General features: G+C 41.1%; 1 long non-coding RNA gene across 1 annotated transcript in view; it reads left to right on the plus strand.

Moving 5' to 3' along the window:
- The window catches only part of LOC127481894 (uncharacterized), a 62840-nt gene that overhangs the window by 2138 nt on the left and 48471 nt on the right, over window positions 1-12231 (plus strand). Inside the window, exon 2 of the long non-coding RNA XR_007908374.1 lies at window positions 2170-2268. This is a non-coding gene — a long non-coding RNA (uncharacterized LOC127481894). The remainder of the gene's footprint in view (window positions 1-2169; window positions 2269-12231) is intronic.

Raw genomic sequence — 12231 nt, forward strand, 5'->3', positions numbered from 1 at the left:
TGGGCTTTGACTTACATTATTCCCATTCATTCACCCTCTTCACCTGCTTTCAGAATGGTACTATTTATGACTTTCTCCCCTGCAGGGTCTTACACCCCTCTACAGAGGCAAGCAACAAGAAGTAGCTTAATTCCTAACACACTCGTGTATTCTCTTTTCTTTCAGTTTCCTCTGAGCTCTGTATCACACCTGACCACTCACTCTGTTAGGAGTCTGAAAACACAGTCGAGTCTTAGAAAGTACCAATTATTTTAGTTGTGCCACTGAATAATAAACTGGAAAGCAAGATGCCTGAAGTGCTTCAAAGGCCCAGTGAAGGTCTGTAGAGACGCCTGTGTTATTTTAGGAATAAATATGTGCAGCCTAAGTAATGTATAACTACTGCATTTAAAGATCTATGGCATGATGAGAACACAGGGTGCTTCTGGTGACAGGAGTTTGAGAGCATCCTTGGCAGAGAAATAAAGTGACTAACTACAAAGCACATAGATGCTTCCATGATGGGAGATGATAATCAGTCGGAGAAGCACTTAAAGATGGATAAGGGATTGGATAAACATAGGTGGAGAGAAGCTGTAGGATTGAGGTGCTGGGCAGAGGGGGACCTTTCCTGTACAATGCAAGATCTCAAAGCCCGTGGAGTCTGCCCTTGGCAGGGAAACCTGAGGTAAGGCCCTGTTTGAGCTGGGCAGCAGGGCAAGGTGAAGGGCACATTGATCCTGCGTGAGAGGGGTTAGAAACAGGCTTGGAGCTACCCACCAGGGTGAGCAGCTACCCCAGGGATACCTGCAAACTCAGTGGTACTTTAGGCGGTGGGGACACAGGGGAAGGAAGCTTTGGGAAGTCGGATGTGGCTCTGCTGTGGGTGGTCCAGGATGTGCAGTACCAGCACTTGCTGAGCCTGCACAGTGTACAGCTGTGTGCTGCTTTCTTTAAGGAGTTTTTAATTCCTCCCTCAATATGCAGTATCTGGAAGGGCTGCAGGTTAAATCAGTCCTTGCTTGACAACCAGGAGTGGCTCATGGCATTCTCCAAGACCAATAAATTGTCTGACAGACCTGTCTCAAGTGCATGGAATGTTGCTGTAACCCTGGGGTCTCTGATGCCAAGGGTGGACCCAGCATGGGAGAAGAAATAGGTTTGTGGCCGTCCCTTGTGTCGCTTGTTCCCCCAAAACTTCCCAGACAGGCAGTGAGGACCAAGCTGCACTCTGAAACCAGAGAGGCTGGTGTCACATGAGGCATAGTCATATTATTTAAGCGAGTGTTAGTGGAGCCTGAGATCCTGATTATGCAGTTTCAGTGGTGAGTTAATCCTTTATGGCTGGAGGTGAACACGAGGAAAAGGTACAGGAGTCCAGACAAGCACCACACAGCCTTTGTGGCGAGAGGCAGGAGCTGTTTCAGAGCGATAAACAGCTGCACACTGCGCTGGCGTTAATGCAGCCGCCGAGAGAGTTTCTCCTGTGTTAATCTATGAATTTCATAGCCCAACACTCCATTACTTATTTATAGATTTATAGCTCTTCCCCCTCCCTCTCCCCCCAAGCATCTGGCTGCTGTATATGAAACACACAGTCGCAATTACAAAATGTCTTCTGAAAAAGTATCCCCACCCCTGTCACCCGTTGTGGGTAGCAGGTAGTCGTGCACCAGGCAGGGTACTTGGCTGGGCACCTGCAGGCTCAGGAGAACCTGCTGAGCACCCAAGGCTGGATCAGTGCCATCCAGGGCCCACCCCACACTCTGCCTCAGCTTGTACCAGAGCTGGGACCAGTTGCTGTGCCAGGGCACATGATGGGACCCATGGGCGGGGATGATTTCCTCTGGCAGCAGTAACAGAGATCTCTGTTGCACCTCAGAGGGATGTAGGTGGCTTTGGTCCTTCCTACTGCTCATGTCAGAAAAAGAATTGGATCAGTTAATATATTTTGGGTCTGCTGCATCATTTTCTCCTGCGTGCAGTTTTTTTGTTGCTCGTTGGAGCAATAATCCTACATGTGGCAATTTGCTCCTCTCGGGGACTGTGCTTTGGGCTGCCTCCAGGCTGGGGCGGCATCACAGCATGTGCTGTGCAGGGGTGTCTATGGAATGATGTTGTGCATGTATTTTTATAGGTTTTAAGTTTTGCTGTGAGTTGTGTACGAGCTGTGTTTTTCATTGACTGCAGGAACTGGGACCTTCTCTGCAGCCCTGCAAGGGGAAAGGCAGCTCCAGGACCATGGCCCACGTGTGGAGTTTATCTGGCCATTGGCATCTCCAGATGCATGTAAGTCCAAGGACTTTATAGTAACTGCTGTGAGAGATTCAATGAGAAAAGCAATCTTTTGAAGGTAAATGTGTTACATATGCAGGAGGGGTTTAGAGGGTAACTGGAACCTCCAGGAACAGCCAGAAGCAAGCAGCTATGAGACAGTGCAGTGCCTGCTTCTGTGCACCACAGTAGGTCACACACGTTACGCTTTCTGCCAGGCAAGATTTCTCTATGTGTTTTCAAAGATAGCTTCAAGAAAACGTGTTTTACAGCAGTCAAGATGTGGAGCTAAAAATGCAAAGAATAAAAACTGCACAGTCACTGGCAGAGGTCAGCATTCAGTACCTGTTAGCACATTGTGCTCTCTAATGTGTCTCTATTATTTCTGCAGCGTGTGCTGTGCTGGAGTGCAGAGATCTTGGTTATGGCAGCTCCTTTCCTTGCAGTGTTGATGAAGGGTTCAAGGCCCTGACATCCAGCTACTACCTGGTTCCTCAGTGTGAGTGCAGAGGCTTTAGGAGCAGCTGCCTCATAGTATTTTATTTTACCTTGCAAGTGCTTCAGTCGAGATGTGTTATCCTGCAAAGCTCTTTGTCATTTTAGCACTTCTGCTTCATCTCCACTTGTGTTCTTGTTGCATATAATTGTTGGGTCTGAGTGTTACTGCTGGTGTCTTTGTGTTTTTCTAAAGCTGAAGGATACCACTTAGGTCTGTAGATACATACTTTTTCCTTTTACTCCAATATATTTTTAATGATTAGTTTTAAAAGATATCACACTTGTCTGAAAGATTATTGCAAAACTATTCTAATGCTGCTGATGAAATTGCTGCAGAATATTCTTCTATGGTTGTGTCAGTACTTCATATTATTTTAAAAGAATCATGTTCTGTATAAGTGAATTTGATTTTCTGTTGCCCATTACTTCACAAGTATTTTCATGCAATTGTTTCACTTACAGAATAATTAAAAGAATATTTAAAAAAAATCCTGTTAGTACTCCAGGCAGGTTTGCAAGCCTTAGTAGGAAGTTTAATGGCAAGAGCTGAGTCAAATCTAAAAATCCTCATTTAGCAGCTTTAATGCTACTCTAAAAGGAACTGCACAGATACAGAGCTCTCTACACCTGTCAAAACCTCTATCGTAGTCATCATTTTATTTATTTTACTGCATTATTCAAGTCCTTTGAATTCAAGTCTTCTGCACAGGAGAGGTGTATCTCATCACACTGTGAACTGAGTAGGTGAGATACACTCATTTTCCTCTTAGGAGGTGTTTCAGAAGGAGAAATAATCAGTGGAGGAAGAGAATAATTTCCTAAGTTTTGATGCTTTTGTTACATGACTGTCATCTTTCAAATTCAAGAGTTCCATCTAGAGGAATCCTATTTCATGAGCTCGGTTTTGCTGGCCTTTTAATGTGTGCCATATTCTCTCTGAAAATAGATTAATTCAGTCTCCCTTCTCAGTTTTCTGTTTTGAATACTTATGAATTTCATTGTTTCTTCCTGGCAGTTTTTGAAACAACTCTTTAACATCAGTATTCTCTGCTTACATTTGAAGTATCATTTCCGTGTTTCTGTTTATTGTGCTGAAGAGAGAGAGAAATTTCGCTCATGCCTGACTGCCACTCATGAATTCGTAGCCCAGAAAGTTACAAGAATCAGATTTTCCCATCAACAGCAATAAAATATATACTTGAGCAAAAAAAAATTTAGGGTAACTTAACAGGCTCTGGCAGCTCTGAAACCATTTAATAATATAGAAAATGTTGAATGCAGGAAAACCCACTGAGAATTAATATTTCTGCAAATAGATATAAATCTCGGTGCAGTTTGTTTAAGGAGTCACTGTTTCCAAGTCTTTTTTCTTAACCTGTAGAGAAATCTGGGGGAAAAAAAATCCAGCTGAAATGCCAACAGAAGCAATTTTGCTATTATCTTTTGGGGTTAGGAGTTAAATTCCTGTTGATCTTTTATCTAATAAACCTTTTTAGACCCTTGTGCGGCTCAGATACTGCGGTTTATCTTTTCTAATATTCTTTGTTTGTCAAACAGAGATTAAACACCTTGGTAATGTTCAATAATGAAGTCTCATATCTAGAACTGTACTATGATGATCGTTGTATTCAGATATGTGGAATTTGTCTAGGACAGAAAGCAGTCAGGGAGAAAGGTTTTAGCTCTCAAAATCAGGTTATCAAAAGGGTAACGGTGCAACAGATGGAAATGAACTGAAGAAACCCCAGTGTTTATGCTGTGAAACTTGAACTTTAATCAAGCTTAACTTGATTAAAACAAAACAAAATATATCAAAACAAAAACACTGGAAACTTTCCTGTAGCTCAACTTTCCCAAGCAAAATTAGCATGTAGCAGCATTCCTATGCTGTATGATATTTATTGGTGTAGCCTTCATGTTCTAGTCACTCTTTGAAGAAAACTCTTTGATGTGTCCTTGAAAAGTAGCTACAGCAGAGGTGTGGGGTGTGGGGGTGCTGTGCTAGAAACCTGAGGGCAGGGCAGCAGGGCTGAGGTAGTAAAACAGGGTACTCAGGCTGTGCCCGTGTGGATCAGTGAAAGAAAACCACGGGGACACTGCAGCTGAGTTCCATGGAATAGCCTGAGTATATAATGCTAAGAACTAGTCCCTTGGCAGCAGATCTATGTTGGAAATATTTGATTGGAACAGCCCAAAACAGAACTTGCAAGGCAATGACCTAAGAGTTAGCTGATATGAATGCCAGTGATTGCACTGGACCCCTGGGTATCTTTTACTTAGAAATAAAGATTTCCCATTTCTGACATGGTTCACATTAAAAACATAAACACCTTTGAACATATAAAGAACACACTGAGCACAGCAGATAAAGTGTTTTTTCTCCACTTAGTTATGCGCTTTTTTCTTTCAAGCTCAAGGTACCATGAATAAATTCTTACCTAATTACTTAATTTTACCCAATTAATTAGAAACCAGATTTTATTTTTGATTTTCAACCTGAGGCTTATTTCAATTCAGATTATATGTTTACAAAAAAATAGAGCTTTTTTACAGTTGTGTTTAGTTTCTTTTTCTGCCAACATTTTCTGAAATTTTTAGATGTCACTAAGAAGACAAATTAAAGTCAATTTCATAACCTCAGGCTTAAATTTGTTTGCACTTTTAATGAAGTCACATTGTGATATGCAATCACAAGTTATTTTATCTAATCTGACACCTGCTACGTTGTTTGTGTCAGTGTTGATTTTCGAGTTTATTGTAGTTTTCCTTAACTTTCTCCCTCTTCATTTTGTAACTAGCTTTGCAATTAGGTAATTTTAGGAATTCAGCAGATGCAAGAGCGTAAGTTTTTATGATTTTTACTACCTGTTACCCTGCACTTACAAGATGAGAACCACATGGATGTTTCTGAACAACTGCCTGCAATTAGCCGTGGTGAAAAGTTTGCTTAGAAGGTATTTCATGTTCTGCTTAAGAATATGGATGTTTTCATGAGGTGCCTAAGGAATGCTGAAGCCTTTTGCTCCTCAGAGTGTTCAGAATTGGCTAACCACGCAGCAAAGCCAGGACCAAGGGCTCAGGTTTAGCCACTGAAGTGGCTAAAAGCAGACTCCTATCTGCCTTTTCTGATTTACGGTTCTCTTCAACTTGCCAGTGTAAGGTGGAGACCTTCTACAGTGAATTCCGTCTGTCAGTGATCTTTTGAGCCAATACTGGTGGAAATAGTATCTCCTTAATATTCTTCCCAAATCTTCGTTCGCAAAGCCTAGCCATGAATATACCACTTGAACCTAGAGGGACGAACTCTGGTAAAAGTCATCCTGAAGAAAGTCTCAGCATTGGCAGCCATTAATTTCAGAGAATATGACCTTCCAGTCTTTGCCAGGACCATGATCTGATGTTGTGGCCTTGTAGTCAAATGGTACTCTGTACAATCTTCTCTCAAACCCAGGGACTGTGTTCTCATTTGCTCTTTTTTGTGTTATCGAGGTGGTGAAATTATTGTTCAGTGCCAGCAGAAGGCCAAATTAATGGAGATGTCCAAACATATTCAGCAATAAGTTGCTCAGTGAAGGTTGCTTATTTATTTGTTCATATATTTGGTTTACTCACTAAGCATAACTTCATCTCAGAAGTAATAATATTTGCACAGTGTAATTTCAGGAAAGACTGTGATCCATAAAGAACTTCCCAAACAAGATAACTGTAAAGAAGATTTAATTGTAACAATTTATTGTCCTTCAAAACAATGAGGCTAGTTAATAAAAATGAAACAAGTACTAAGACCCTCGAAGCAGGCAAAGTGTGCAATGTCTTCAGTTTTAACCCATGCTCACCATCCATCAGCTGAAGTTCCTAACTAGCTGTCACACGAAATGTCACTCCAGAGTATGTACATTTGCTTTTTGCGTGATGGCATTTGCACTGAAATTTTCTGTCCATTGAATGTCAAGCTGTGGTCTAAACTGGTAACTCCAATCCAGAGAAGCCTTTAAATATACTCTAACAATTAAGTTAAGCACAGTTTAAGTTCTCCCTTAGTTGGGACCCAGGAACTGATCACTGAATCTCCCGTGCCTGGTGACTCGTTATATAGAAGCCCAAATTTTTAAGGCAGTAAACAGCTGATTGGTGCAAAGTGCAAAGTGTCCTTGTCTGAACTGCAGAGAAACCTCAGAAAGATGGACTGATACTTCCATAAATAGAGAGCAGAAAATAGATTATTTTTTTCCAGTAGAAAGTGTATAATTTAATCAAGGTGGAAACATTGCATAGGAATGTGCTCTTTTCAACATAATTATTTTTTTTAGAAAACAAAATCAACAATTCAATTATTTTCACTGCTGAGTCTTAGAGTCTCAATGTTTAAATGGAAAGTATTTTTCATGAACACTCGTACAGGATCAGGCTATAGCTGGCATTTGAAGGAGAATGAATGAATTAGTAGATGCTACCAAATATAATTTATAACGAATTCCCTTCCTGAGAAAGCAGCAGAATTTAAATGACTACTTGAGTGTGTTCATTGCCAGCATCTGCCAAGAATATTCATAAAAGGAGATAGGCTAGAAGTGGATTTCAGGATGATCTTTGGAGGCTCTGGCCTTCACTTTCCATTAGATGGATACAAGGGCAGATCTAGGGGACTTTTATGTAAATTTGATTAATATAAGCCCCCAGACAATATATAATGTATCTCCAGCCATCAAAGTATGATAGAATTAGAAACAGGTGATGTACTTGTACCCTTTCCTTAAACTTCTCCTGGGGTTATACTGAGTGTGGAGGTTCACTTTAATACCAATTCTTCTGCAGGGTTTTTGGCAAAAAATATCCCATGTCTTCATTGTCAGCATGACCAGTGAGAAAACTTCTGTTCAGTTTTGCCTATTTTTGGCTATGAATATGTAAAAATTTCATATGAAAGGTTACCAATTACTGATTTTTTTGTTCTGAAAAAGCAGTTCCTCCTGAAACCTGCAATGTTCAAATATTTTCCTCTGATTGGGACCTAACCAATCACTGGGAGCAGTGCAGACAGAAATGTGCTGAAACATTCTAATGAAATGAACTTTAAAGCAAAAATTGTTCTGGAACCTTAAATAATAGGTCACTCCTGTTACTGTATTATTATTTACTTACAGATCAGATGACTGTTTATTTTTACCTTAACATCCTGTCGCTCTCCTTGGCTGCAAAAGGAAAATGTTGATGAGTCAGGTAGCTGAAACAAGATGCAGAATGCAGGATGCTTCAAATATTGCCAAACATTTTCTATAAGATCTATCTAATTAGAAATCATTTCCCTACTTAGTAGCAGACAACAGATGCCTTCAGAAGTAAAGTAACTTTTCTTATAAGGGTCTTATCTACATAGGCTGGATCTGGATCCTGACCATGTAAATGGATTTTCTGTAGTAATAGGTACAATTACACATATATATCATATATACATGAGTGAATTTCCCTTCTTTTAATCAAAGTAATTATGAACTCATAGTTATTTTCTTATATTTGGTACTTCAAAATGAAGAATATAATAACAATAGTAATACCAATAACAATAAGGAACTTCATGTTAATGGCCCATACAGACTTTATAATGCAGATAAAAGACAACCATTTTCACTTTTTCTGCATTTGGCTTTGTTTCAACTTCAGAAATTAGCTGATGGGATTACAGATGAACACACACCGGCCAGAAAGTTGCATTACACCCACTGAAACTCACCTTATGTAACCCTGATGTTGTACAGCAGTGTCTCTCAGGTGGAAAGACTTCCAGAGCAGAAGGATGATGTAAACTAGATGGAATTCTGTGAAGCCACCAAGTGAAGACCCCCATCTCCAGATTTGAAGCCAGAGAACGATGCTTGCCTGGCTGCTGCTGTTGGGGGAAGAGGGGATCCTGTGATTACTCTGACGTGTTCAGTAGTGCAGCCAGCTTCAAAGGTCTTTTTTGCCTCTCCAAGACCTTGCTGACCCTTTAGCACTACTGAAAGAGCTTTTCTGCTCAAAGGTACCTCCAGTGAAAATGCCTTCACAGACCTGAGAAGCTCTTCAGTGTTTATTCGCTTTTTGACATTCGCCTCATGTGCTTTACCAGCTGGGAGAGATGCGTTTCTGCAATGGCTTGTCCTGTAAGTTAAAAGCAACAGTTAAAGCAGGTGGTTGGTGACAGGAGTTGCTTTGCATTGATACACATCAGAAGGTCATTAAATCCAAAGGGCAGTAGGAAAAGCCCACTGGCACAACAAGAACTGTGTTTTGACATCATTGATTACGCATTACCCATTTTCAAAGGTGGGCTTTCAAATGTAGAACTGTTGTGTGAAAAATTAACCATTCCAGAGGATCTCAGAACACATGTCTTTAGCTTCTTGCCATTGTGTTTGGAGAAGTGTCTAATCTCCCAGCACCACGTAGGTCACTCACTGCAATTGAAACAGCAGGAGCTGATCCCTCTGCTGTTCTCAATGCAAATACCAGAAGGGTAACATGCAGCTTTATTTCTCTCACAAAACATGTGGAAAAAGCATTTTTTCCCCATCTGGTAATTGTTCCTACTTTTCTTGTCATCTTCCCTGAGGTATCAAAAAAAGTTATTCCAGTGATATTCAAAGCTAACAGTGAGAGGGAGCAGAATCCCACTAAGGCTTTACGTGTTCCACACCGGGTCCTTGTGGCATTAACTAATGAATACCCACAGCACTTCCAGAACTGCAGCTGACACTAAGCCTTTTGTCTGGACCCCATCATAAATCATGAAAATCAGCACACAGATATTCAAAGTAACTGAACCTATGTCATGTACAGGACTAGCCAGCTGTTGACTGGGCATGGGGATGAAAGCTTAGGAACCAGGGATCTGATTTCAGGTCTATGTGAGAATTGTTATGGCTTTTCTGTTTCCTATTGCCTGAAGTGCTTCTTATTATGGATGTACATGTCAGAGCAAAACATGGACATGCACTAATCCCTCTTGTATTTCTGTCCTTTGTAAAAAAGCACAGGCCTGGCAGGCTGAGCAGAGTCATGGTGGGCTGCAGTCCAGCAAAGCATGAGGACTACAGGGCTCATACCAAGGGTTTAGTCAGTAGCACCCATCTAGTAAGCCTAGACACAGCTAGTTACCGTAGGACAAGTCCTTTATGTTATTTTGCTGCCCCTTTTTAATCACCTTGTATTTTTTATTGTAATCTCCGGAGGACAGGGAGAACTAATATTGCTTAACAGTGTGGATAGAAGTTTAGCATGACTTTAGTTGTTGGAAAGCCAGGAGCGACTTGGTAGAACTCCCTAAGAAACAATCGCTACAACTTAAGGCAAGGCAGCACTGTTCTGTATCCTCTGTAAATCCTACTCTGCCACATATCTTAGATATTTTAAATATACCTTAGAGATGCTCAAACAGTGTATTAGCACTGTGCTTTCCTTGTATACATCAATATGTAAGGCGACTAAGCGAGTTCCTGAGTTGCCATGGAGCTGAACTGCACAGATCTTGGGAGACAGTGAAAACTAATAAAACAGAATGAGAGAATAACTCCCAGGGAGCTGGATTTCCAAAGAGCAAATAACTGAACGCTGCATCAAATATACTTTTACCCCTTTCTTAAAAGATAGCAGATGTGGATGAACTTTGCCAGTCAGATTCCTTTGTCAGGCACATCCGTGATGTAGAGTTTGGGTATTTTTTTCAGAGAAAATACAGCCCAGGATTTCCCCTGAGGTAAATTTCTGATGCCTTTGAGTCTCTGTTGGACTCTGCTAGAAACTCTCCACTTGAAGACATGCAATTTCTTCCTCCTTTCATCCTGGCAACCCCTGCTCCCAGCTATCACCATCAGAGGCATTGCTCTTTCAAAACAGAGTTCAAGCACCCACCCTCCTCTAGAGCACCTGGGGTGCAGAAGGGAAAGAGTGTTCCCTCCCGAGCAGCTCAGGAAATGCAAGCAGCCTTAAGAGAGGGTGGAATTCATTTTGCTAAATGTGGATACCTTCACGTGAGCAAGAGGTCCAAGTCACTGGAGAGAAACTTCTGCATTTAAGCTTCTATTTTTGCCTGAGATGAAGAGCAGCAGAGACCCCCCATCACTGTATTGATTGGCTTGCCATCAATTATATATCTGCTCTGTTGGAAGCATCAGCTCCTCAGGGGAGCCTCATGCAGGGCACTGTCCCTCAGCAGCCCCTGGACATCCTGCTTGGTTGTTGTAATGGGTTTGTTACCCACCAAGCATTTCATCCTGGATGTTCATGTGGGCAGGGAATTGGTCCTTGATTGACAGTATCCCCTCTTGCCATTATCACCTCCTCTCATAAAAACAGTTAATTTGGCTCCTTAAAAATCTGAATCTGAGTAGGGAAGATAAAACTTGAAGGATGAGAGTAGGGACTCAAAAATCCCTGGAGATGAGAATGTTTCATTCTCTCTTCACAAAGTAAAATGTAAAAAAGCTTTTATTTTTCTGTTTCTTCTGGGCATTTTATATATGACTGGGTGGATTAATTTGTTTTCCAATCCAAGCAGCTTTGTTATCCAATTTAGCATAGATTCCTATGTGTATTGGGAGAAAACAGCTATACTCCAATGGGTTGTTCCAAAATGTCTCAAAAAAACTACAAGTAAATTCCACAGAAATATGGAAAATTTTTAGTGAGGCTAGAAATTACTTCATAATCTGAAGTAAATATTAGGAATGCTTGTGCCTGTGAGTCATGTCTTGCAGGAGTATTAACTACCTGATCAGATTCTAACTGCTTTTTTCCTATGAACAATAGAACAATTTGAAATATTGAAATCTTCCTACCCCGGGAGAGCTGACACCAAGTTTCTGCTTAAATTACTGTCTCTGTTGGACTCTTTGGTCATATACAATGAACAGCCAAAATTTTACAAGAAATGTGTTGATTTATTTAACCAAAAATAATAAAGCCTGTTTCGTGAGGGTATAAAAATAAAAATACAAAAAAATAATAAAGCCTGTTTTCTTTGGATGAAAGGGACTGTTGCCTGAAGAGGGGAATAGGATGCTGCTGCTGTTCTGCTGTGACCTTCTCTCCTCTTTTCAAGGACTTTCCTGTCAAGGGACAGTAGATGGGGATGGGAGAGCTGCTTTTTGTGGCTGCTTGTTCTCAACTTCTCCAGGGGCAGTACCTGCTACTTGCATTGCACTGAGCAAGACTGGGGCATTCTTATGTTGGAAAATACAGCTATTGAGTGTTTGGGTTCCCCACTTCATGAGTCAACCACTTCACCAGGACACGTGTCACAGGAGGCACAGGAGGCAAAGACTGGCCAAGGAGTCCATGAAAACAAAGATCCATGAAAGTAGGACCTGCCTGTGGTTTTGGACTCTGGCAAATCTTGTGGAAATCTCTTAGGGACTGAGTCCTCTTAGGATGGCAACAGAGTGCCAGGACACAGAAAACCCGAACAAACGAGAGAAACATCTACACCTCAGGAACTTTTTTCCT

Source organism: Manacus candei, unplaced genomic scaffold, assembly GCF_025592945.1.
Source record: "Manacus candei isolate 608988 ecotype Guabito, Panama unplaced genomic scaffold, ASM2559294v1 h1tg000083l, whole genome shotgun sequence".
In the NCBI taxonomy this organism is placed as follows: Eukaryota; Metazoa; Chordata; class Aves; order Passeriformes; family Pipridae; genus Manacus; species Manacus candei.